The sequence below is a fragment of the Macaca fascicularis genome, chromosome 6, assembly GCF_037993035.2.
Source record: "Macaca fascicularis isolate 582-1 chromosome 6, T2T-MFA8v1.1".
Classification (NCBI taxonomy): domain Eukaryota; kingdom Metazoa; phylum Chordata; class Mammalia; order Primates; family Cercopithecidae; genus Macaca; species Macaca fascicularis.
This window is the reverse complement of record NC_088380.1, coordinates 98,711,063-98,735,115: the sequence shown is the minus strand read 5'-3', so window position 1 is coordinate 98,735,115 and position 24,053 is coordinate 98,711,063. Positions and strand designations below refer to the sequence as shown.

The following is a 24,053-nucleotide window of genomic DNA, read 5'->3' as shown; positions in this document are numbered from 1 at the left end:
TGAGGCAGACAGGATGCTGCTTCAGGTAGAATGTTCAGTATTGCGGGAACAGTCTGGGGAGTGTGATGTGGCCACATCTGACCCTCTTGCTAGAATTCAGCTTGTTGAGGAAGTTCAGAATTAGACTCTTTGCATTGGGACAAGGTGCTTATACTGAATGTATTGCAAACAAATTTGTTTCATTTTTCTCAAGCAGAGGAATGATATACATGGCAATTCTTTTATTTTATTTTATTTTATTTTATTTTTTGAGACGGAGTCTTGCTCTGTCGCCCAGGCTGGAGTGCAGTGGCGTGATCTCTGCTCACTGCAAGCTCCGCCTCCTGGGCTCACACCATTCTCCTGACTCAGCCTCACAAGTAGCTAGGACTACAGGCTCCTGCCATCACGCCCAGTTAATTTTTTTGTATTTTTAGTAGAGACGAGGTTTCACCGAGTTAGCCAGGATGGTCTCGATCTCCTGACCTCGTGATCCACCCGCCTCGGCCTCCCAAAGTGCTGGGATTACAGGCGTGAGCCACCCCACCAGGCCTACATGGCAATTCTTAAGAGACAATGGAGAATCCAATCAGTAGCATGATAAGGCAAGGGTGGTCCGATCTAGATAGCGCAATGGGGATTGAAAAGGAATTTCAAAAGATATTATTATGCCAAATATCTGGGGGCTAAAACTTCATAAATTAACTAGAAGATGAGGGTTATCCGTAAAGCTTCTGAATATTACGCATGAATTAAATTAGCAGAACATACTGTTTTAAGTATAATGTACTGCAGTTTGCCACAAGTGCCACTAGGTGGTGAGCACGCATTATTCGTGGCTTGAGATTAGCTGTCTCACTTCTGATGAATGGCCTTTAGCTAATTTTAAGAATTCAAATTCTGGCCGGGTACGGTGGCTCACGCCTGTAATCCCAGCACTTTGGGAGGCCGAGGCAGGTGGATCGCCTGAGTTCAGGAGTTTGAGACCACCAAGGGCAATGTGGTGAAACCCTGTCTCTACTAAAAATACAAAAAAAAAAAAGTGTAAAAAAAAAAAAAAATTAACCAGGTGTGGTGGCACACACCTCTAGTCCCAGCTATTTGGAAGGCTGAGGCAGGACACGAATCACTTGAGCCCCAGGGGCAAAGATTGCAGTGAGCCAAGATCGCACCACTGCACAGCACTCCAGCTTCCGCTACAGAGTGAGACTGTCTCAAAACAAACAAACAAACAAAAAGTCTAATTGAATCAAATTAGATTTTCTTTTAGTAAAGAGTTGATAACTTACGTAACTGGTTATTTATAGAGGAAATGGAACTATTCCTCAGTAGGGGTTATTGCAAATATTTAAGAACCTGTATACATTGGAATTATTGAAACAAAACTACAGGACTCTCTATTTTATCTTAATTGGGTTAGAGCCTATCTCTGCTACTTAGATGTGTGCCCCAATATGTTAGATACTCCCATTATCTGGCAGTGTTCTGCTACAACCAGGAAGCCCAGCAAAAGCATATTACTTGCACCGTTTTCCTCCCTCCCTCCCTCCCTCCCTGAGATACAAGTATTTTACCTCAGCCTGGAAAACATAGTGAGACCCTTTCTCTAAAAATTTTAAAAAATTAGCTGGATGTGGTGGTGCACGCCTGTGGTCCCAGGTGCTCTAGAGACTAAGGCAGGAGGTTCGCTTCAGCCCAGGAGGTCAGGGCTGTGGTGAGTCATGATCATGCCAGGGCACTGGAACCTGAGTTACAGAGCAAGATCCTGTCTCCAAAGAAAAGAAAAATTTCACCTGACTATAAGCATCATGAAGTCAGGGTCTCCATGTCCGTTGAGATTAGCCCTCTATACTAGTGCCTGGCATGGTACCAAGTACAGAGTAGACTCTCAACGAGTTAATGAACTCTTTCTGCAAGTTAAAAAATAATGCAGTGTCCTCTCCATGTTATCTCAGTAAACCAAATACAACTAGATAGTGTATTTTTTGCCAGTTAGGTAATCAGAATTTACCTCTATTGCCTCCTGAAAATGACTCAGAAGGAGTTCACACAGAGATCTTCATGGGCTCTGTGTTTCCTGCAGTCTCTCACTTAAAATATGCATGCAAGGGGGTGTGTGTGTGTGTGTGTGTGTGTGTGTGTGTGTGTGTGTGAAAGAGGCTGGCATTTTGCTACTAATCTTTCAAGGTTAATTCAAGATTGTGATTTTGGTTATGCTAAGTTCTCGGGGTTAATCAATATTTACATTGCCTTTATCTACATAAACATGGGAATGCATATTACAAAAGGATCCAATTTCTTTTCTTTTTTCTTTTTTTTCTTTTTTCTTTTTTGGAGACAGGGTCTTGCTCTGTCACCCAGGCTGGAGTGCAGTGGCACCATTTCGCCTCACTGCAGCCTCAACCTCCCAGGCTCAAGTGATTCCTCCACTTCAGCCTCCCGAGTGGTTGGGACCACAGGCATGTACCCCAAGTCCAGCTAGTTTTTTTTTTTTTTTTCATACAGACAGGTTCTCACTATGTTGTCCAGGCTGGTCTCAAATTCCTGAGCTTAAGCAATCCTCCTGCCTCAGCCTCCCAAAGTGCTGGGATTACAGGCATGAGCCAATGCACCCGGCAGATCAAATATTTGAATTTGGGACTGTGCTACCATAGCACTATTGTAAGTGATAGTGGTGGTTGAGGTGGCCATTTATTGTATATAATTTAATCTTTCCAATAACCAAGTACTACTAATCATGTTTTAGAGATAAGCTGAAGTTTGGATGGAATAAGTAAGGTACACATGGACATGACGGTTAGCAGGGTCCAAAACCAGGGGTAGGGGGTTGAAACCAAGGTCTGTCCAAACCCAAGGCGATTGCCTCTATAGCCTGTGTACTTTACCCAATTGCTGTGCTGCCTTTCTCTGCTACTGTGTTGACCTCCCTGTTTTGATAACCCATTCACAGCAATAAAATAGAAACATTTATTCAAACATACTATCGAGTTAGATACCTTAGATATAATGCACAAATAATATTTTAAAGTCTCTTTTAGTGTAGCAATTCTGGTGGAAATTGGCACATAAGAAAAATTCTTAGTCTATCAGTAGTTTAGAGATTATTCATGACCTTCCTATACTGTAAAGTACTCAACTGGTTTGGCCATTTATATAGTCAGAGTAAAACTATTCTCTTATCTAATGTATATTATGTACTCAATCCTGTAAATCAAAATGCATATCACTTAATTTGAAACATAATGCAGGCCTAGCGCAGTGGCTCATGCCTATAATCCCAGCACTCTGGGAGGCTGAGATGGGAGGATCTCTTGAGCCTGGAAATTCAAGACCAGCCTAGGCATCATGGCAAGACACTGTCTCTATTGAAAAAAAAAAAAAAAAAAAAAATAGCCAGGCATGGCGGTGCACGCCTGCGGTCTCAGCTACTTGGGAGGCTGAGGTGGGAGGATTGCTTAAGCCAGGAGGTTGAAACTATTTTGAGACCCTGTCTCAAAAACAAAAACCAAAAAATTTAGACAAATATGTGATTAAAAGTGTAAAAAGTGACGCTATGGAGCCCACACAGCAACTGGTCTGGGTCTCCAAATAGTCTTGAAAATACATGGAAAAGAGAAGGCATGTCTGTGACACAGTCTGGCAAGGAAATGGGTAACTCCGTGTCCTCCTGGTGGGAGTGGAAATTGTACAATCTCTTTTGGAAGGCGATTTGGCAGTAAGTACCAGAATTACAAAAATACAAATCCTTTGGCCAAACAGTTCCACTTCTAGAAGTTTATACTACAAATACACTCACACAGGTCAATTATCTCATAGACAAGGTGTTCTTTGCTTTTTTTTTTTTTTTTTTTTTTTTCTGGCAGCAAAAAAAAAAAAAAAACTGATAAAGAACCTAAACATCTATTAAGAGAAAACCGATTAAATAAATAATGGTACATCAATACCATAGGCCATGATGCAGCTAGAAGAATGAGGAAGCTTTTCAACACTGATATGGAGCAATCTCTAAGAAACATGGTTAAGTAAGAAGAAAGAGCATGGAAATATTTATCATATGATATTTGTACCTTAAAAATGAAAGACGGAGGCTGGGCATGATCCCTCACTCATGTCTGTAATCCCAGCAGTTTGGGAGGCCAAGGTGGAAGGATTGCTTTAGGCCAGGAGTCCAAGACCTACCTGGACAAAATAGATCCTATCTCTCCAAAATATACAAAAATTAGCCAGGTGTGGTGGCACATGCCTATAGTCCCAGCTACTTGGGAGGCTGAGGTGGGAGGATTGTGTAAGCCCAACAAATGTATATTTTCAATATAATAGATTCCAAATGAGGTCTGACTTCTTCATTGAATCCCATCATCTGACACAGTGTTTGACACATAGTAACCACATGATTAATAATTACACAAAGATTAATAAGTAGAAAAGATACTAGAAAGATATACCCTAAAATGTTAGTAATGTTTACCAGAGATTTTTTTTACTCTTTGTATGTTTGTGTTTATTTTCCAAGTTTTCCACAATAGAGTTATTACTTTATGACTGGAAAGAAGTACAATACATGTTATAAGACTGCATCCTAAAATATTAATGCTTTTCATGCTATGTCTATCTACAGAGGAATGAACAGCTATTTTAATGAGTACCAGTGAGTGTTTGCATTTGATCAGCAATGCTCACAGAAATTCTGGAAAGGATGGTGGTGGATGTATGTAAGTGGCAGCTGGTACATTTAGTGCGCATTGGAGGTACATGAAGGGATAATTTGAATGTTAATTACAATATCACTCTACATGTTTGAGAGATCACAGAACTAGGATTGGGGTTATTTGATTGAACAGAGTTGTATAAGCATTGAGGTATTTTCTGTAACATTAGATGTGATTTTTGTTTTTTCCAAGTTTGTGACTACAGACGTATCTAGGTTCTAGTCCTCACTCAGCCACTTACATACTCCGTGACCTTTCTAAGATTGTATTTCTTCATCTACAAAATGAGGTAATAGCATAGTTTTTGCAGGGTTGTTTGTATACTGTGTGTCTAATGCAAGTGAGAGGGTTAGCACAGTGCCTGGTCTATCAGAGGCTCTCAGGATGCCTCTGTCAACTTTCTCTTTCTCCCACATTCATCACTGAGTCCTGGGTGTGAATGAAGAACTAAACGCTGGTTTACAAATAGGGAAGGGACTTCTTTTCTAATCAGATATTTTCCTTAATCCTAGTAATGCTCCTTTAAGATATGGATTATCCCATTTTATTGATTTGAGAAGGAAATACTACTTGTGACCATCCTAAGACCCCAGCGATTAGAACCTATGCTCTGCTGATACAAAATACACACAGACCCACTTTGTGACCTCTAGAATTTTGTTCTAAGGAAAGGTGATGGAAATCCTGTATTTATCGTATTGCTGTGCTTGAGGACACTAGATAACTTATTACATTAGTATGGGTTTTGGGTATTTGCCTAAAGTCACAAACCTCTTGATGTCCACCTTCTAGCCCTGAGAAATACCTCATCACTCATATAATTCCTGCAAGTAAGACAAAGCAGGACATCTCATGGAAAATTCTTTGCTCTCCCTGTTCTGTGACTTCAGTTGCATTAACATTTTTTTGAAACAGTAACTTTCAAAATAATTTTCCAACGTGTGTTCCAAATAATTTCTAACACTCTAATACAACTAGCTTACTTAAATAATAAAGTAGATGAGAATGATAAAAATTTGCCATATTTGGAATAGATAAAATTACTCTAAATAATTATGTAAACTTCAACTTTAAACACTATAGGCATAAAAATATATAAAAATAATTTTATAAACCATACCTGAATGATTTGAATAATTTTTTAAGTGTCTTAGTCTGTTCAGGCTGTTGTAACATAATGTCATAGACTGAGTGGCTTATAAACAGCAGAAACTTATTTCTCACACTTCTGGAGGCTAAAAAGTCCAAGATCGAGACTCTGGCAGATCCAGTGTCTGGTGAGAGCCTGTTTCCTGGTTCCATAGACAGCTGCCTTTCAACTGTGTCCTTGCATGGCAGAATACGGCAGAAGAACTCTCTGGGGTTTGTTTTATAAGGGCACTAATCCCATTCATAAGAGTTCCACCCTCATGATGTAGTCACCTCCCAAAGGCCCCACCTCCAAACATCACAACATTGGGGATTAGTTTTCAACATATGAATTTGGTGGGGGTGGGGCAGGACAATAAACATTCAGTTTATAGCACCAGGATGATCTGACTAATGTTTCAAGCAGCTAAAAAGTTGATTAAATTTGTTAAGCAAATAGAGTGTTAAGAAGAAATACACAAACCTTTAGAATCAGGGGTGTCCAATCTTTTGGCTTCCCTGGGCCACACTGGAAGAAGAAAAATTGTCTTGGGCCACATATAAAATACACTAACACTAACGACAGCTGATGAGCTAAGAAAAAAAAAATCACAAAAAAAGTCTCATAATGTTTTAAGAAAGCTTACAAAGTTGTGTTGGGCCACATTCAAAGCCATCCTTGGCTGCATGCAGGGCAAGGATTGGACAAGCTTGCTTTAGATGGATGAACACTGTATCCTAGCAGAATAAAATCATAGCAGTCTGCACTGTTAACACTGCCTGCCAATGAATCCTTTGTGGAATGAAACAATACTGTCTTTTAATATTTCTTAAAACCATGTTTAAATGTAGTTGCTAAAAACTAACTTTTCCCCTAACTGATGAAACTCACAGGATGTTTGCCACTAGGTAGCTTTCTATAAAATGACCTTACAGGAGTAATGCTACCTGGTATCACTGATTTTACATTTTTAATTGAATATTGCCCATTATCTCTGCTAAGGTAAAACAATAAATGCCCATTTACTAAAGAAAAGTATCTAAATGATTCTCAGAAATAGAAAAACAAGAATGTAAAACTTAGGAGAGTTCTGACATTCAGATTAATAGAGTGAATAATAAATTTTTTAATGTGAATTTATAACATTGTCTTTGTTTTCCCCAGCTATCTGTCTGTCTGCAGAATGGTATTTCTATTTGTATTTCTGCATAGCAGCAGTTTGGCTCAGATAAATCATCTAATTCATAATACTGGTAGATGTGCCAAAAAGTCACACAAACCAGAAGGTTCAAAATAATTTCTATCAACTCTGCACAGTATGTTTGAGGAAGAGCAGATTGTTGTAACTTTCATGCTTACAATCAGGGAGCATTCATAAACAGAGGCATTTAAACGTTTGTGTATATCTGACGTCACAGAAACATCAAGAATCAGGTAGGAAAAGTCAATATTTATTGTAATCTATCTTTCAGCACTCACAGATAATTATAGTAACAAATAATAGTAATAAAATGGTAATAAGTAACATTTTTGAGAACTTACTACATACTAGGCAGTAGTCTAAACACTTAAAAAATTCAGGACTAATTGATTAAATTTATTAAGCTAATAGAATACTAAGAAGAAATACACAAACTGTTAGAATTGAGGTGTCCAATCTTTTGACATCCCTGGGTCACAATGGAAGAAGAATTGTCTTGGGCCACATTATCAAAACAATCCTAAATTCCCCCTATTAGACTCAAAGCAATCCTAAATTAAACTCAAAACAATCCTAAATTCCCCCTATTAGACTCAAAGCAATCCTAAATTAAACTCAAAACAATCCTAAATTCCCCCAAGTATGTAGAGATTTATTAAGCTCTATAAGAAACTATACCAAAAATTTTTTTTCTTTGTCCTCCTGGAATGTTATATTCAAAGAAAAGAAGTAAAAGTAAGATCACCCTCCCTTGCAGTGGCAGTATTTCCCAGTTCCTTCCTAGTGAAGGTCTTCTTACATTTTTAACAGAGGTACTTGATTTTATATTGGTCAAGTTCTTCTGCAGTGTGCGTGTGTGCGTGTGTGTGTGGAGTGTGTGTGTTTCTTTGGCTGGAGATGCTAACAACTATGATCCAGAACTCAGAGTATTTATGATTTCATTTTATTATAGAGGTTCCCAAATGGTGACAACTATCTCCTTCACGTTTCTTTCTGAAACATCTGGGAATAGGGTGTTATCAAGGAAGAACAGGCCTTAAAGAATGGGTAAAGGGTAAGTTACAGATAGCTGCCAGGGGCACTTTCATGAGATGTCCAATAGCTCCTCCTTCTATAAGGCATGGCTTTAAAACCTGTCTCTGTGTTGCCATTTCTTGCTGGTTTCCATTGAGAACATTTCTTCTTCCTTACTTGATGCAGGAATCTTTGGCACAAACAAGACTGAGGTAAAAGGTCTGCCGGGAACATAGATTTGAGGGATGCTAATTTGAAGAGCCAGGACAAGGATAACACACTTGACTAAACTTAAGCAACTTGCTGTGGGACAATAGTAACTTTTTTTTCCCTCTTTAATGTGACCAGTTGGATGTCTGTAGTTCTAGAAATCAACACAGACCCTTCATGGGAGCAGGAAATACACTCCCAGACAGACAATATAAATCTGGTGGGGCTGTTCACCTACTTTAGAGACTTATTTTTCCACCACCATGCCAGCATAATGAAACGTTTAAATTACCTGTGTCCTGGTCGAGTTCTAGATTGTTTATCCAGTTACTTAAGCAAGAACTGTCATTTATCCAGTTACTTAAGCAAGAACTGTCATTGATCTTTTAGAAATCAAAAGAGCCAGAAATAAAAAGTAGGAATTGGTCAGAAAGGAAAAACAAGAGTTGTATTTTTTTGTTCGTCTGTGATGACTGCTGAGTTTTGGTCCTGGTGCAGATTGGATCACCCCAGTTTTGCTGGGACAGAGCCTGGAGCGGTAGAGTTTTCATCCAAAAGAAGGGTCTTTTCTCTCAAGATAGACTGTTGAACACAACACTAGTTTAGATATTTTAATTGTAAGCTATGTGACATCTTCTAAAACTTTATAAAGGGAGAGTTACATAAAAGATTGAATAGGCAAGATGGATAAAATTCCAAATAAGGCAGTGAAAGAGATGAAATGCAAAATCAGCAGTGATGAGGAATATGTAGTACTCATATTCATCACCCTACAGGGTCTGTGAACAGCCTTGAGAAGGAAAATGTCGTTTCCCAGTGAAAACAGTCTCACACCTGATGCTGCCTCCACCAGCCACTACTCCTGCTCACTCTCAGCTAATGGTTTTGTCTCCCACATCACTGAGAAAAACGGAAGCTATTAGGAACTTCCACATCTTCACATCTTTCTGTCACCAAAGCTAAGACCTGTTTCATCTGCACTACTCTCTTCCCCATCCTCTGGTCCCTGGGAAAGAGGTATCCTTGCTTCTCCCCTCCACTTGGGCTCTGTCTTCCCAAACACATTGCTCCTGTAGTTAGTCTCCCTTTTCTGCAACGTCCTTTCTCCTCCATGCTAGGTCATGCTAAGAGCCAGTAAATATGCTGTAGTGTTGCCCTTCACAAACTGTAATGTACATACATGTCACCTGGAGATCTTGTTAAAAATCACAACTGGAGTTATTGGTCTCTAGTATTTATCTTTTAAAATAAAATCCCTTCTCTTGACCCCATACATGTACTCTCCAGTACCTTCTCCATTTTTCAGCAACCCTTCACAGCAAAACTTGAAAGGTTTTTTTCAGTGAATGCATCTACTTTTCACTAACATTCTCTGTTCAATCTCTCCAAAGCTTCCATCCCCATCACTGAACTGAATGCTCTTGTCAAGGTTATAATAAATTCCATTTTCCAAATCCATCAGCACTTTACTGCTGTCTTCCTTGGCCTCTCAGCAGTTTCAGAGAGGTTACTCCTCCTTTCTGAAATTCTTTCTTTCAACTTCTCTGATGCCTCTTCCTAGTTTTTGTCCTACCTCAGCTTTTTCAGTCATCTTTGCTGGATCCTCCCCATGTGCTCAACAGCTAAGTTTTGTTGTGCCTCAAGGCTCTGTTCCGGTCCTCTGTCCATATTCTTTCCCTGGAAGACTCCTCCTATTCCTGGGACGTTAAGATCTCTGGCCCTGACTCAGATATCCATCTACGGATTGATCTCACCTCCTGAATCTCCAACAGGCACCTCATACTTTTTCACAGCCCAAACACAACTCTTCATCTGCCCTTTTCACAAACTTGCTCCTGCTCCACTCTTCCCTAGGGCAGTAAAATCAGCCTTAGCCAGAAATCAGCCTTAGCCAGGTGTGATGGCTCATGCCTGTAATCTCAGCACCTTGGGAGGCCAAGGCAGGAGGATCGCTTGAGTTTGAGACCAGGGGCAACATGGCAAGACCCCATATCCACAAAAATAAAAAATTAGCTGGGTGTAGTGTCACGTGCCTGTGGTCCCAGCTATTCGGGAGGCTGAGGTGGGAGGACTGCTTGAGCCCAGGAAGTTGAGGCTGCAGTGAGCCACGTTTGCATCACTGTACTGCAGCCTGGGTGACAGACTGAGACCCTGTCTCAAAAAACTATCAGTCTCATTTACCTAGTTTCTCAAGCCAAACATGTAAGCAATTCTCTGATTTCTGTGTTTCTTGGCTTCCACATTCAATCTAGTAATATGTCTATGGTGACTTTACTTTCAAAACATCCCAAATATGTCCACCCTGGTCTAAGCTATTTTCCTTTTGTGGGCTACTGTAGTAGCCCCCTAACTATCTTGTTTCTCCCCCATAGTATATTCTACATAAGTGGTCTTTTAAAAATGTAAATTATTCTGTGTAAAAGCTAGTAATAAGACAAATAAAATGTAATGTTCTTCCTCTGGCTAAAACATTCCAATGGGCTTGCCATCATGCTTGGAATAAAATCTCTACTTATTATGGTTACAAGTCTCCCTCTGTGGCACTGCCTGTTTCTCTGTTGTCCTGTGCTCCCTCTTCACTGGCTACCATGTTCAGGCATCCTTTGTTTCCTCAAGCAAGTTGAGCTTGTTTTTTGCCTTAGCACATCTGTACTATGTGCACTTCTCCTGGTTAATTCCTTCCATCATTCTGATCTTGTGCTGGTTCTTGCTTGTAATACTTCCAGGTGACCGTTACTCCTCCTTCTCTTGCAAATCACATTCTTTTGGGAATTTTGCCAATGGGAGATACTGGAAGGAGACTGGGAAAAGGGAAGAAGTAAATAAAACAGAACAATTCTCTCTCTTCTCTCATTCTCCCTCATCCCCCTTGATATGTCTCCCTGGTTTCGGGGGCATTATCCAGCAGTGACTAGGTGACTGAGTGTCCTCTGTGGTTCAGCTCTCCACCAGACAGATCCCTCCATAATCCCAAGCATTGTACTGACAAGAACCTGCTCCATGGTGCCACTCCTGCCACACAGTTGATCCATGTGGTCATCATCTGGGCTCCAGGAACCTCCCTCTGCTAGTGGCTTTCTGCATTGCTCATGTCTGCCACACACTATTTGATGCTCAATTCTTCCATCACCTGTGTAGCTACTTCCCTGTGTTCAATTCCCTTTGTTTGAAATACTTAGTTTCTGTTTTCCTGACCAAAACTGTTCTCAACTACAGTGTTTCATCATCAGAGCAGCCCTCACTGACCACTGGGTCACTGTCCAGCACCTGTACCCATTTCAGGTCTCTTCATTGCACTTTTTATTCTTTGCTGCTTGTCTTGTTTGTTTATCCATATATTTGCTTGGTGCTATCTTGCTTATCATTGTATCCCCAGAGCCCAGTATCCTTAGAGCCTAGAATAGTGTCTGATACATAGTTGGTGTTGAATAAATATTTATTGAGTAAATGAATAGAAGAAATGAATTGAGATTTGGCTAAAAAAAAAATACTACCCTAATGAAGAGATGACATGAATGAAGTGAATGATAAGCAGGCCCCTAAATACAAACTCTAGCCAGTGGCGGGGAGGAAAATGAAAGAGAAATCAGGCGGAAAAAATGAGAATATTACCCTTTGGGAAGAGAGTCGGTGAGAAGAAAACTAGTATTTATATAATATCTATTAGCATGCCAGTTGCTTTACACACATGATTTCATTCTGTTCCTACATCAACTCTATCAGGTGGATATGAAGAGAAAACCAAGTATCTGAGAGGTCACATGGCTCGTAAAATGCACAACAGGATTTAAGCCTACAACACCCCCCGGCTTGATTAGGACAGGCCTACGAAAGTACATCATAGCCTCAATCCATGCCCATCCCACTTTTATTGTAAATGCAGAATTTTAAAATGCAGATGCATAAACTACCATTTCTAAAGAACTTGTTTTATCCTGTTAAACCAATAGCCATCTTAAACTAGGGAGTTTAAGAATTTGAGACACTTTTGAAATTGATTCTCATCTTTTTCTTGCCCTTTCTCCCTCAAATAAATTGCAAGGCACCATGATCCACACCACTAAGTAACCAACTTTATCATAAGCTAAATAAAGTAGGCCTTTGGAATTTTCTTCCAGGTTGACCTCAGAATAAGCCTGTTGTAGTGATTTACTCTGCAGTAAGGAAGGGGTTTAGGGGATAGGCCTACCCCATATATCAGCAGCATCCCATAGAACACTAAGTTGTTATTCAGGTATGTGCTACATATGGCATCAATAGAGAAAGATGGCCTAGTTCCCCTCAAATTTGCCAGGCCCTTTATTTATACAGACATCTGCTATGTTTTGTTGAATTTTATTGAAGAACCCTATTATCTTAAGGAGGACAATTGAATTCTCAGTCCTGTTCTGGGTTTCCTGCATTATGCCAAGATCTGAAAATGGTGGATGATGTTACTGTTTTGCTGCTTATAAGGAAATTGAGAAATAAAAGCCCAAAATGGTGGAGCAAATGATTTTTTCCTAATGCTAATTTCTCGTTTGGTGGATTCAAGTCAGGCCTTTAACATGACTTTGACATTGCTTTTATCCTGATTTGTTCTTAAGACTGTTCCCTATGCCCAAACGTCATGCTCGCAGACACTGAAGATGTACAGCAAACTAACAAATCATGGAAATTAAATAGCAATAAAACTGTTATTAACTTCATATAAAAATATTATCCAGTATTTAAATGGCAATTATTTCCAGAAACTTGGCAATTGTAACCATACAAATGATTCAATTGGTTCCAGTCACAGTCCATATTTGTTTGGAAAGGAAATACCAGTAGTGTTTGAAAAATGGGTTATTAAAGACCTTGGTTTGCTGAAGGTGGCTCATATCTTCTATTTGCTAACACAGCATCTTGTTGGGGAAAAAAATAATAAGTGCAGCTTTTCCCTATCCCAGATTATTTTCACTACGGATCTTTAGAGCAGGAAATAAAAAACAGTTAATGGTCATGGGGCATGTGGAATTAGTTTAAGCAAAGCCAAACCCTGGTCCTGCTGACCACCACCTCTTTCCTGTGCTGTTTTGTCTATGCTAGCCTTAGAATATGTCAACAAATCTCTTTTAAGCTCAGATGGGGAGAAGGGATGGTGATTCTCTCTTTCTGTAAGGGAGTAATTTACAACAGATGTGCCTTTTTAGAAAGGTACAAGTTTGGCTTGTAAAATATTTGTAAAGAAAAATAGCCTCTGGATTTCACAAAGTAGTCCTTACTTGATTGTGGAGATGTCACAAAGAGCATTGTTTTTCTAATACTAATATGATTCTTTTCTCTCACAATTTGATTATAACTCAAGGTTAGTTTTGGGGAAGACCCAAGTTTAAATATCTAAAACAATGTACTGAAAAAATACCATATGGGACTCGACAGCTTTTTGACAGTGACCTGAAAGGAGCCCAATTTCAACCATGAGACATGGGTTATAGTCCCAGGAACTCTTTTTAACTAGTAATGAAATCTTAGCTTCTCCAAGCCTCAGTTTCCCTATCTGTAAAATGGAGGAACCATATGACCCTGCCATCTCAAGTGGAAAGATAAATTAAAAATGCTTTATAAGCCATAAAGTCCTATAAATGATGTGATTAGTTTCATAACAAATCTATTTAAGAAAAAAACTTTGAGGGCCCCATACCTTGCATATATGACTTTTTGTAACTTATACAAAAGACATAATCATAATAAAATAATCGGAATCTTTCTTTAGATAAGAACTGTACTAGTAAGTATATTAGCAACAGAACTTGTGCTATTTAAGATTAAATAACTCTGGCGCCGATTCAGCCACGAGGCTTATTGAAGAAGAGCTCACTGATTCTAAGTTTTAACTGAGTAAGCATTAACAGATAAAATCACATGATAAAAGGCATGCATCTTATGAGTATAACCAGTGGCCTTCAGAGGACATACAACTTCCAGTGGATGAGGAATACTGTAAACAGATGAACCTTCTGCTCAGGTGCCATTTTTCAAGTCCCATATCTCAGATAAGAACACATACAACTGGAGGCACCCAAAGAGAGCATGAATTGAGGCAGAAGTGTGAGGTGGATCTTTAGGCAACTGATCTTCAGTTTCTTCAAGCTGGGAATGAGAATAATATCCATCACCCTCGTGTGATGGTTGTAAGGATCATATATGATGATACATATGACAAAGAAGTTTTACAAGCATGAAATAATATTCCTGAGATACAAGGGAGAAAATTGTCATCTTTATTAAGATTTAATACAATTTAACTTTTAAAAGTGTTGTAGGATTTCCTTTTTCAGTCTCTTCAAATTGTTAATGACTGATGTTTACTGAGTACTTCCTATGTTCCAGATATTTGTGGATTTTATGGCTTTAATGGATTAATTTAATTGTATAACCATCGCAAAGGTAGGTTGAGTTATTATCCTCATTTTACAGATGAAGAAGTTAATAAATTGCTCAAAATCACCGAGCTAAGAAAATGATGGAAGCAGCATTTGAACCATACTTAGCAAGAGAGCCAGTTACTAAGAAATCCACTCATCTTCTAAATGTGGTCATCTAGAATTATAGAGTGCCCACCACCTTCTCTAAACTCTCAACTGCCTTCTCAGTTCTGCATTTGAGTTTTCAACCATGTTTAAACACATATTTGAAAATGAAGTAAACAATTTCGAAAGAAGATTTTTTTAAAAAACAAACATACATCTACAACTTTTTCATTAGAAGTTGAGATTTAAGAAACCAAAAAAAAAAAAAAAAAACACCTAGCCCAGCATTTGCTATCTGGATTCAGGAATGAGCTCAGTGTTTGAGCTCAGTCAAACTTTGGTATTCTCACTCAAGCTTTAACTACTGAGCTTGTAGAAAGAGCAGGAGAAATTCCACCCACCAACAGTATTCTCAAATAAGCTTTCAACTGACTCTGAAGGGCAGAGACTATTCAGTCCTTTTTATCTTATCTGTCAAATGAGTAAACCTAACCAGGAGGGGTTTTAGGAAACATCTTATTTCACCTTTTCTTTTTTCTTTTCTTTTCAAATGAGGTCTAAGGACAGGCAGTGACCTGTAATCCTGATGGCGCTTCCACATTTTCTTGTGCTTTATTTTCAATGTAATTCACAGGCTCACATGCTTTCACATTTCAAAACCTTTCCACAATTTGTTCATTTTGATTTTACAGAAAACCCTGTGAGGCATACAAATTCTTATCTCAAAACTTGCGTTATCTTGGTTGAAAGTAGCCTTTGTTACTTATTTTCCAGAATCTCTGGATACTTGGGAGCCCGAGTGTCACAGCGTCTGTTGTGGCTTCTATCAGAATTAGCCTAGAACTAGTCCTCTTTGGCCTTTTCACTTGGAGTCCATCTGAAAGCAGAACTTCTGGGACAAGAGCCTGAGATGGGATAATCTATAAGGCCCCGTTTTCCTGGCTGCTGGCCAGGCGATTAAGTCAAAGGTTTTGATATTGATATTGATAAGGTTCTTTTAAGACCTTTCAAATACAGGTCCCTGGGTATCCTTGAGAGATCTGTTCCAGAACCTCCCATGGATACCAAAATCGTATCCAAAATCTGTGAATGCTCAAGTCTCTGATATAACTGCCCATTGGTAGAATCGATGGACGCAAACCCACTGTGTGGAGGGCTGACTATATTTGCAGGACAGTTAAAAAGGGTTTTCTTGGCTGGGGTGTGGTGGTTCACACCTGTAATCCTAGCACTTTGGGAGACCAAGGTGGGACGATTGCTTGAACCCAGGAATTTGAGATAGCCTGGGCAACACAGCAAGACCCTCTCTCTACCCACAAAAAAAAAAAAAAAAAAGCCAGATGTGGTGGTACACACCTGTGGTCCCAGCTACTTGAGAGGCTGAAGTGAGAGGATTGCTTGAGCCTAGGAGGTTGAAGTTGTAACGAGCTGTGATGGAGTCACTGCATTCCAGCCTGGGCAACAAAGCGAGACTTCATCTCAAAGCAAAAGTTGGGGGGTTCTTCAGTTTTTGGCTCCAGGGAACTCTCCCTCCTGACAACAGGTACATCTGCATTGCTGGATGCTTGCTGTAAGGTTTATTTACATTTAATAAAAACTATGTACAGCCTTTTACAAATAATTTTTGTTGACTTAGAAGTTAACATGGTTAGCAAGTTTTGTTTCTGTCTTGACTTTGTCATTTGTGCTTCTGATCGGAGATATTTTCCTGCCTCCTAGTCAACTTCTCAGTCTTCTCATCTTCCTTCTATCTGTGAGAGTATCTCTTTTCCGTGTTTTCCTCTCTTTGTCTCTTCCTCTCTTTTTTTTCCTTCTTTCTCTTTCCTTACTTTTTCCTGTTTTTTTTTTCTTCCATTCTTTCCTTCCTGGCTTTTATTATAACTCTTAGAGTGCCAGCTGCCACTTAAAAATGCCTGTTGTTTGCATTGTCTAGCCCAGGGTATATTTCTCTCCAAATTCTTTTTACGTCATAATCACCTTTAAAGTTGCATGCAAATTACATGTATAAGATTAAGTCAACAAGGTAAAGCACAGTTAAATGCCATTACAAATTATGTAGTAGAAATGAGCTCTGAAAAGCATAAGGCTACTTTGCAAAAGAGGAAGCAAATATTAAAACCAGGTAAAGACTCATTCTGCAAAAAAGCAAAAACAAACAAAAAATAAACCTCTGCCAAGTCAGCAGAAGGGGGAAAAAAATCTCAGTGTAACATTATAAAGAATTTACCATCATTTTCTAAAATAGACTCTGACAAGTTAACACTGAGTCATCTGGTACAAAACTAAACATGCATAAAAGGTTTCATATAGTTAAGAATTCCCTCTAATATTTCAAAATTTTATTTTTAACATAAGCCAAAATGTTTGAGAACTGTTTTAAGATAAAAATATACTATCTTGTTAAAAGGTGTCCATTTATCCTGTTAACCTTAACTCTGAGTACCTCAGTGTCTCAATAGAGTGTTTCTATTTTTTCAAGGCTAATATCAGGAAGAGAGGCAAGGCACCAAGGAAACTGCACAAGATTTGATATAGTAAGAACTGAATAAGACACTTAGATAAGATTCAGTAGCCAAGGGACTCTGAATTGCTGAACTGCTCTCTGAGAATTTCAGTATTCTAGATTTCAGGTTGAAACATGGTTTTTTTTATATCTGAAAAAGAAGAAAGATTCACCTTTTGCCAAAGGTTATGTAAGCAAGACTTTAAAGGACAAGCAAAATTATGATAAAGATTAATTAGCTCTTTGGGATAGAAGGTATCTCAAATCCGAATACTTCCTCCAGGAAATAATAAGGTGACCATATGCCCTGGTATAGTTCCATTTTATGCTTTGTTACTGCTACCATTTTATGCTCATTATTGTAGCATAAGATTTAATAGCTCTCCCTTTCTCCTAAGACACTCTCTCACCTTAGAAAGTGAAATAACATTGATTTTATAATAGCAATATTTGTAGCAAATATATTCTACATACCTGCTAATTCTGATTAATACAGCACAGGTGTTCAACAGATAACTTCTCAACATGGTTGACAATGACCACTATGGCAGGGTTCCTAAATGTATTAATGACTAAGCTAGGATGCGGCTCGGCAGGAAAAACCAGTCCCAGAATATTCACCCCCTGATGTCTATCACTTTGGCTTCATGTTCCCATTTAGAACAGACTCAATGAAGGGGAGAATCTGTCATTTTGGCTTGAAAGTCAATGAATAGGATTCTTCAAATATGTAAGGTATGCCTATTCATTATTTAGGTCTTTAGATTTTCTTAAATATCTCAAAACTAGGTGGTAGGTACTTTGGAAGAATCTAGTTAACTTTCTGTTGTGATATGTCATAGTAAAGTAGGCATATATTAAAGAATCACTGTACTTCAACTTTTACAGTTAGTGATGTTTTAGGGACTATTTAAAACCTAGTAAGAGAGCTTTTAGAAATATTGTATAAAATCATTAGAAATAGTTGTGCAATATAAATCTCACATATTCTCAGATTCATGGTTATAGCTGTTATAGGTATTTTTTTTTTTTTGCATCTTCAAAAGAAACATTAATAATGCATTAAAAAAAAAGTGTCACTACCAAGACTGGGTGATTAACTACTCTGTGATATTTCTTTCATCCAGCTGCTTTAAAAAGGAAAGCAAAAACAACAATAAAGGAATGTACCAATTTATTCTCTACAATAAAGTATTGAACATTATTGAAAAAAGTATGAAATATTGGAATGCAACATAGCAATTCCATTACCCATTGCAGGTTTGGGTCCTATACTGTATATAAAGAGTAATTACTTCATTGGTTGGAGACCACAATGAAAGAATATAGAATTTGATGACAGATTTTAAAATGAAAATTTTATCCCAAAGCATTTGCTTTTCAAAACTGCGTCAACATTACAGACCATCTTATTTTGTCTTTTGGTAGTTGAGGGTAAGGGAGTGGCGGTGGGCTGGGAGTGCAGCAGTAACAAAGCAAATGAAGATTGAGTGAATATTTAAAAATCCTTAGCCAATAATCGTACATCAGCACTTGGATTTTAAAATGGCTATTAAAAATTTTCTTCACAGATGCCTCAAGTGACACATCTTATTAATGAAGGTCCTGCACTTAATATTTGCTTGCATGATTGACATTAAATCTGGTGGTTTCTAACACATCTTTCACTTTCTACCCTCAAGTTTCTGGATTTCATTCTCTTGCTCAAGATTTTAGCTCTATGATGATTCTCAAGGCTAGATTATGGTGTCTGCATTTTCGAAACATTTTCAAATCATTTTTCTTTATCTCAAAGGAATTACTGGTAGGAACTGAAACCTTCCTGGATAGAATAGGAAGGTCATATGGTTATTATATAGACTCTGGAGTTAGCCAGGCATTGTCCCAACCCAAGTTCTGTCGTTTTCTCTGAGCCTGTTTTCTCTTCTGTAGAGTGGAGAAAAATAACTACATTGTAGGATGGTTGTGAGTATTGGATGAGTTATGAGAAAAGCACTTTACACTGCTTAATGAGTGTGTTTATATTCCATTTCTTTCCAAAATTAAGATAGCTTATAAAAATATAAAAAATAGACAAGCCAAGTACCAGTTCATTTATTTCTTCTAACCATCTTCCTTTAGTAATATTAAGACAATTGGGGAAATATTCTGATTATAAAAGTAAAATATTAATTGCAAACAATTTGAATATTACAGGAAGGTATGAAGAAGATAAATTTCCATTACTGGAATATTTTGATGCATCTCCTTCATCCTTTTTTTCCCCCCCAACATAGACATTTTAAACATAAATTAGGATTACACTATATATATTAGATCATAAGCATTTTTGTCATTATATATTCTCTCTAAATATTTTCTGATTTCATAACCTATCAATTGTATGTACCATAATTAATCTCATCCAACATACTATTACTCTTTTTGTTATAAACAAAAATGCAATGAAAACATTTTCAGATGTTTACTATTTTGGAAATATCATCCCATCATTTGTAGCATTTGTTGATTTTTTTTCTCACTTAGCCTTTTAAATTTATGACTTTTGACATGTTTTAAATTTTATGTAACCATTGCTATAAATTATTTTCCTTTGTAATTTATTTTACTTTTTGTACGTTTAGAAAGTTCTTTCCTATTCCAAGGTCAGTAAATAACTTCCCTGTATTGTCTTTTCATAATTCATTTTTGCTTTTAACTTTTAAAAAAAAATTTAATTATATTTTAAGTTCCAGGACACATATGCAGGACATGCAGATTTGTTACATAGGTAAACATGTGCCATGGTGGTTTGCTGCACCTATCAACCCATCACCTAGGTATTAAGCCTTGTATGCATTAGCTATTTATCCTGATGCCCTCCCTCCCCACATCACTGCCCCCCACCGCCACCACCACCTGCAGATCCCAGTGTTTGCTGTTCCCCTCTCTTTGTCTATCTGTTCTCATTGTTTAGCTCCCACTTATAAGTGAGAACATGTGGTGTTTGGTTTTCTGTTCCTGCATTAGTTTGCTGAAGATAATGGCTTCCAACTCCATCCATGTACCTGCAAAGGACATGATCTAGTTCCTTTTTATGTCTGCATAGTATCCCATGGTATATATGTATCACATTTTCTTTATCCAGTCTATCACTTAAGCACTGATGGGCATTTGGGTTGATTCCATGTCTTTGCTTTTGTGAATAGTCTGCAATACATGTGCATGTATCTTTATAATAAAATAATGTATATTCCTTTGGGTATATACCCAGTAATGGGATTGCTGGGTCAAATGGTATTTCTGGTTCTAGGTCTTTGAGGAATCACCACACTGTCTTCTACAATGGTTGAACTAGTTTACAGTCCCACCAACAGTGTAAAAGTATTCCTATTTCTCCATAGCCTCGCCAGCATCTGTTGTTTCTTGACTTTTTAATAATAGCCATTCTGACTGGCACGATATGGTATCTCATTGTGGTTTTGATTTTCATTTCTCTAATGATCACTGATGTTGAGCTTTTTTTCGTAAGTTTGTTGACGGCATAAATGTCTTTTGGGCTGGGCACAGTGGCTCACGCCTGTAATCCCAGCACTTTGGGAGGCCAAGGTGGGTGGATCACCCGAGGTCAGGAGTTCGAGACCAGCCTGGCAAACATGGTGAAACCCTGTCTCTACTAAAAATACAAAACGTTAGCCAGGTGTGGTGCCACATGCCTGTAATACCAGCTACTTGGGAGGCTGAGGCAGGAGAATCGCTTGAACCTGGGAGGTGGAGGTTGCAGTGAGCTGAGATCCCACCATCGCACTGCAGCCTGGGCAACAAGAGAGAAACTTCATGTCGAAAATAATAGTAAGTCTTCTTTTGTGAAGTGTCTGTTCATGTCCTTTGCCTACTTTTTAATGGATTTTTCTTGTAAATTTAAGTTCCTTGTAGATTCTGGATATTAGACCTTGTCAGAGTGATTGAAAAAATTTTCTGCCATTCTGTAAGTTGTCTGTTTGCTCTGATTTCTTTTGCTATGCAGAAGCTCTTTAGTTTAATTAGATCCCATTTGTTGATTTTTACATTGGTTTCACTGCAACCAAAATGTTGGTTGCAAAGCAGAATGTTTGCTTTAGACGTTTTTGTCATGAAATCTTTGCCTGTGCATATGCTCGTGGTATTGTCTAGATTTTCTTCTACGGTTTTTATAGTTTTGTTTTACATCTAAGTCTTTAGTCCATCTTGAGTTAATTTTTGTATAAGGTATAAGAAAGGGGTCCAGTTTCAGTTTTCTGCATATGGCTAGCCAGTTTTTCCAGCACTGTTAATTATACAAGGAATCCTTTCCTCATTGCTTGTTTTTGTCAACTTTGTCAAAGATCAGATGGTTGTAGATGTGCGGTCTTATTTCTGAGATCTCTTTTCTATTCTGTTGCTGTATGTGTCTGTTTTTGTACCAGTACCATGCTGTTTTGGTTACTGTAGCCTTGTAATATAGTTTGAAGTCAGGTAGCATGATGCCTCCAGCTTTGTTCTTTTTGCTTAGGATTGTCTTAGCTATACGGGCTCTTTTTTGGTTCCATATTAATTTTAAAGAAGTTTTTTTCTAATTCTGTGAAGAATGTCAGTGGTAGTTTGATGGGAATAGCATTGAATCTATAAATTACTTTGGGTAGTATGGCCATTTTCACAATAATGATTCTTCCTATACATGAGCATGAAATATTTTCCCACTTGTTTGTGTCCTCTGATTTCCTTGAGCAGTGGTTTGTGGTTCTCCTTGAAGAGGTCCTTCCCTTCCCTTGTTAGCTGTATTCCTAGGTATTTTATTCTCTTTGTAGCAATTGTGAATGGGAGTTGATTCATGATTTGGCTCTCTACTTGTCTCCTGTTGGTGTATAGGAATGCTAGCAATTTTGCACATTGATTTTTATATCCTGAGACTTTGCTGAAGTTGCTTATCAGCTTAAGAAACTTTAGGATTGAGACAATAGGGTTTTCTAGATACAGGATCATGTCATCTGCAAACAGACAGTTTAACTTCCTATGTTCCTATGTGAATACCCTTTATTTCTCTCTTGCCTGATTGCCCTGACCAGAACTTCCAATACTATGTTGAGTAGGAGTGGTGAGAGAGGGCATCCTTATCTTGTGCCAGATTTCAAGGGGAATACTTCCAGCTTTTGCCCATTCAGTATGATATTGGCTGTGGGTTTGTCATAAATGGTCCTTATTATTTTGAGGTATGTTCCATCAATACCTAGTTTATTGAGTTTTTAACTTGAAGGGATGTTGAATTTTATTGAAGGCCTTTTTCGCGTCTATTGAGATAATCATGTGGTTTTTGTTTTTAGTTCTGTTTATGTGATGAATTTATTCATTTGTGTATGTTGAATCAGCCTTGCATCCCAGGGATGAAGCCAACTTCATTATGGTAGATACTGTTTTTAAAAAAACTTCTTAACATTAATATGGAATGTATTGGGGGCTATTTGAGACAGATATTAAGATAGATTTTGGCTATCTCAGATGTGAATGTCTATTTTAGGTAGGATCTAACATAACTTTCCCCAGTTAAATGCCCAGTAACAATACTTATTTCCTTTGTGCATGGCACCTTATCATATACCAGTCTTTTGATGCCCATATCTCATTTTAATTAAATATCGGGTACAGTGAATGCCTTCTCATGATTACTCTTTTGTAAAATTTCTTAGCTAGTTACCTATTTATTTGTCCAACAAACTTTAAAAACACTATTAAGTTCTCCCCGTTTTCTCCAATCTAAACATTAGGATTTGCTTGAAATTTCATTAAGCCTATATATTCAACTGAAAAAAAAAAAACTTTATATATTTTGTACATTTCCTGCTGAAGTTTTACCTAGGTATTTCATATATTTTGTTTCTGTGAAATATTTTTTCACATAATTTTGAGGTGAAAGACATTCTCAATGGACTTCCATTGTACAACCAGCATGCTTCAACTCCAGTTTGACTTACTCCGTATGTGGATAAATATTTATGAGTACTTTGCTTCACAGACATAAATGAACTTAGCTGGTGCTTGAGAACACTAAGGGACACACAGTTGGGGCAGACCAACTTTCTAGTTTTGAAAGGAACAGGAAAAAGCCACTGGTTACTCATTTTACTCTAACGTGCACAATTGTATAGGTGAAACTAACTTTTTTTTTTCTAACTTTTTTTTTTTTTTTTTTTTTTTTTTTTTACTGGAGAGTGTGAAAGATAAATTGATGGACCAACGTCTGTCATGACAAGTGAATGGTGACTTCTGAAGACAATAGGGAACCCTGAGTAGCTAACTGTTCCCAATACTATTTAAGCTTTATGCGTCTTGTCTACCTAATTGACAATCCATTTTGGCATAAGCAAGATGAATAATAGACACATTTCTCCCATGTGAATTAAATTTAAAATTAAGACTCTAAGTAACTGGTATCTATACCAAAGATCGTTATAAAACTGGCCTCCATGTCCTTGGTCCCAGTGTACCCTGTTGTCCTTGGAGGAGGCACACACATCTGTCATTCACTTGCCTGCAGTTTCTGAGGTGGCGGGATGCCAGCCCTGGCCAAGTGTTCACAGTGTAGAGTGCTTTAGACTCTTCTGAAATGAAAGTCAGTATGTAAATGTGCAACATGACATTATTATTCTAGCTTCCTGGCTGCTTTCAGCAAGCACTGACTGCCACATGAGGTCTCAAGTGTTCTGGCATAGTGTGCAAGTGTTCAAAAGAAGTTAAAGTAATGAAATTGGATCTACATTTCCATAGATATTCAAGCTGGCATGGAGGAATGGAGTCATAGAATCAGGGTTGGATGGTCTCC

General features: G+C 38.0%; 1 protein-coding gene across 23 annotated transcripts in view; it reads left to right on the top strand.

Annotated features, from left to right (window-relative positions):
- Nucleotides 1-24,053, top strand: part of MCTP1 (multiple C2 and transmembrane domain containing 1) — a 596,832-nt gene that overhangs the window by 560,834 nt on the left and 11,945 nt on the right. The gene's annotated exons all lie outside the window — the stretch shown is intronic.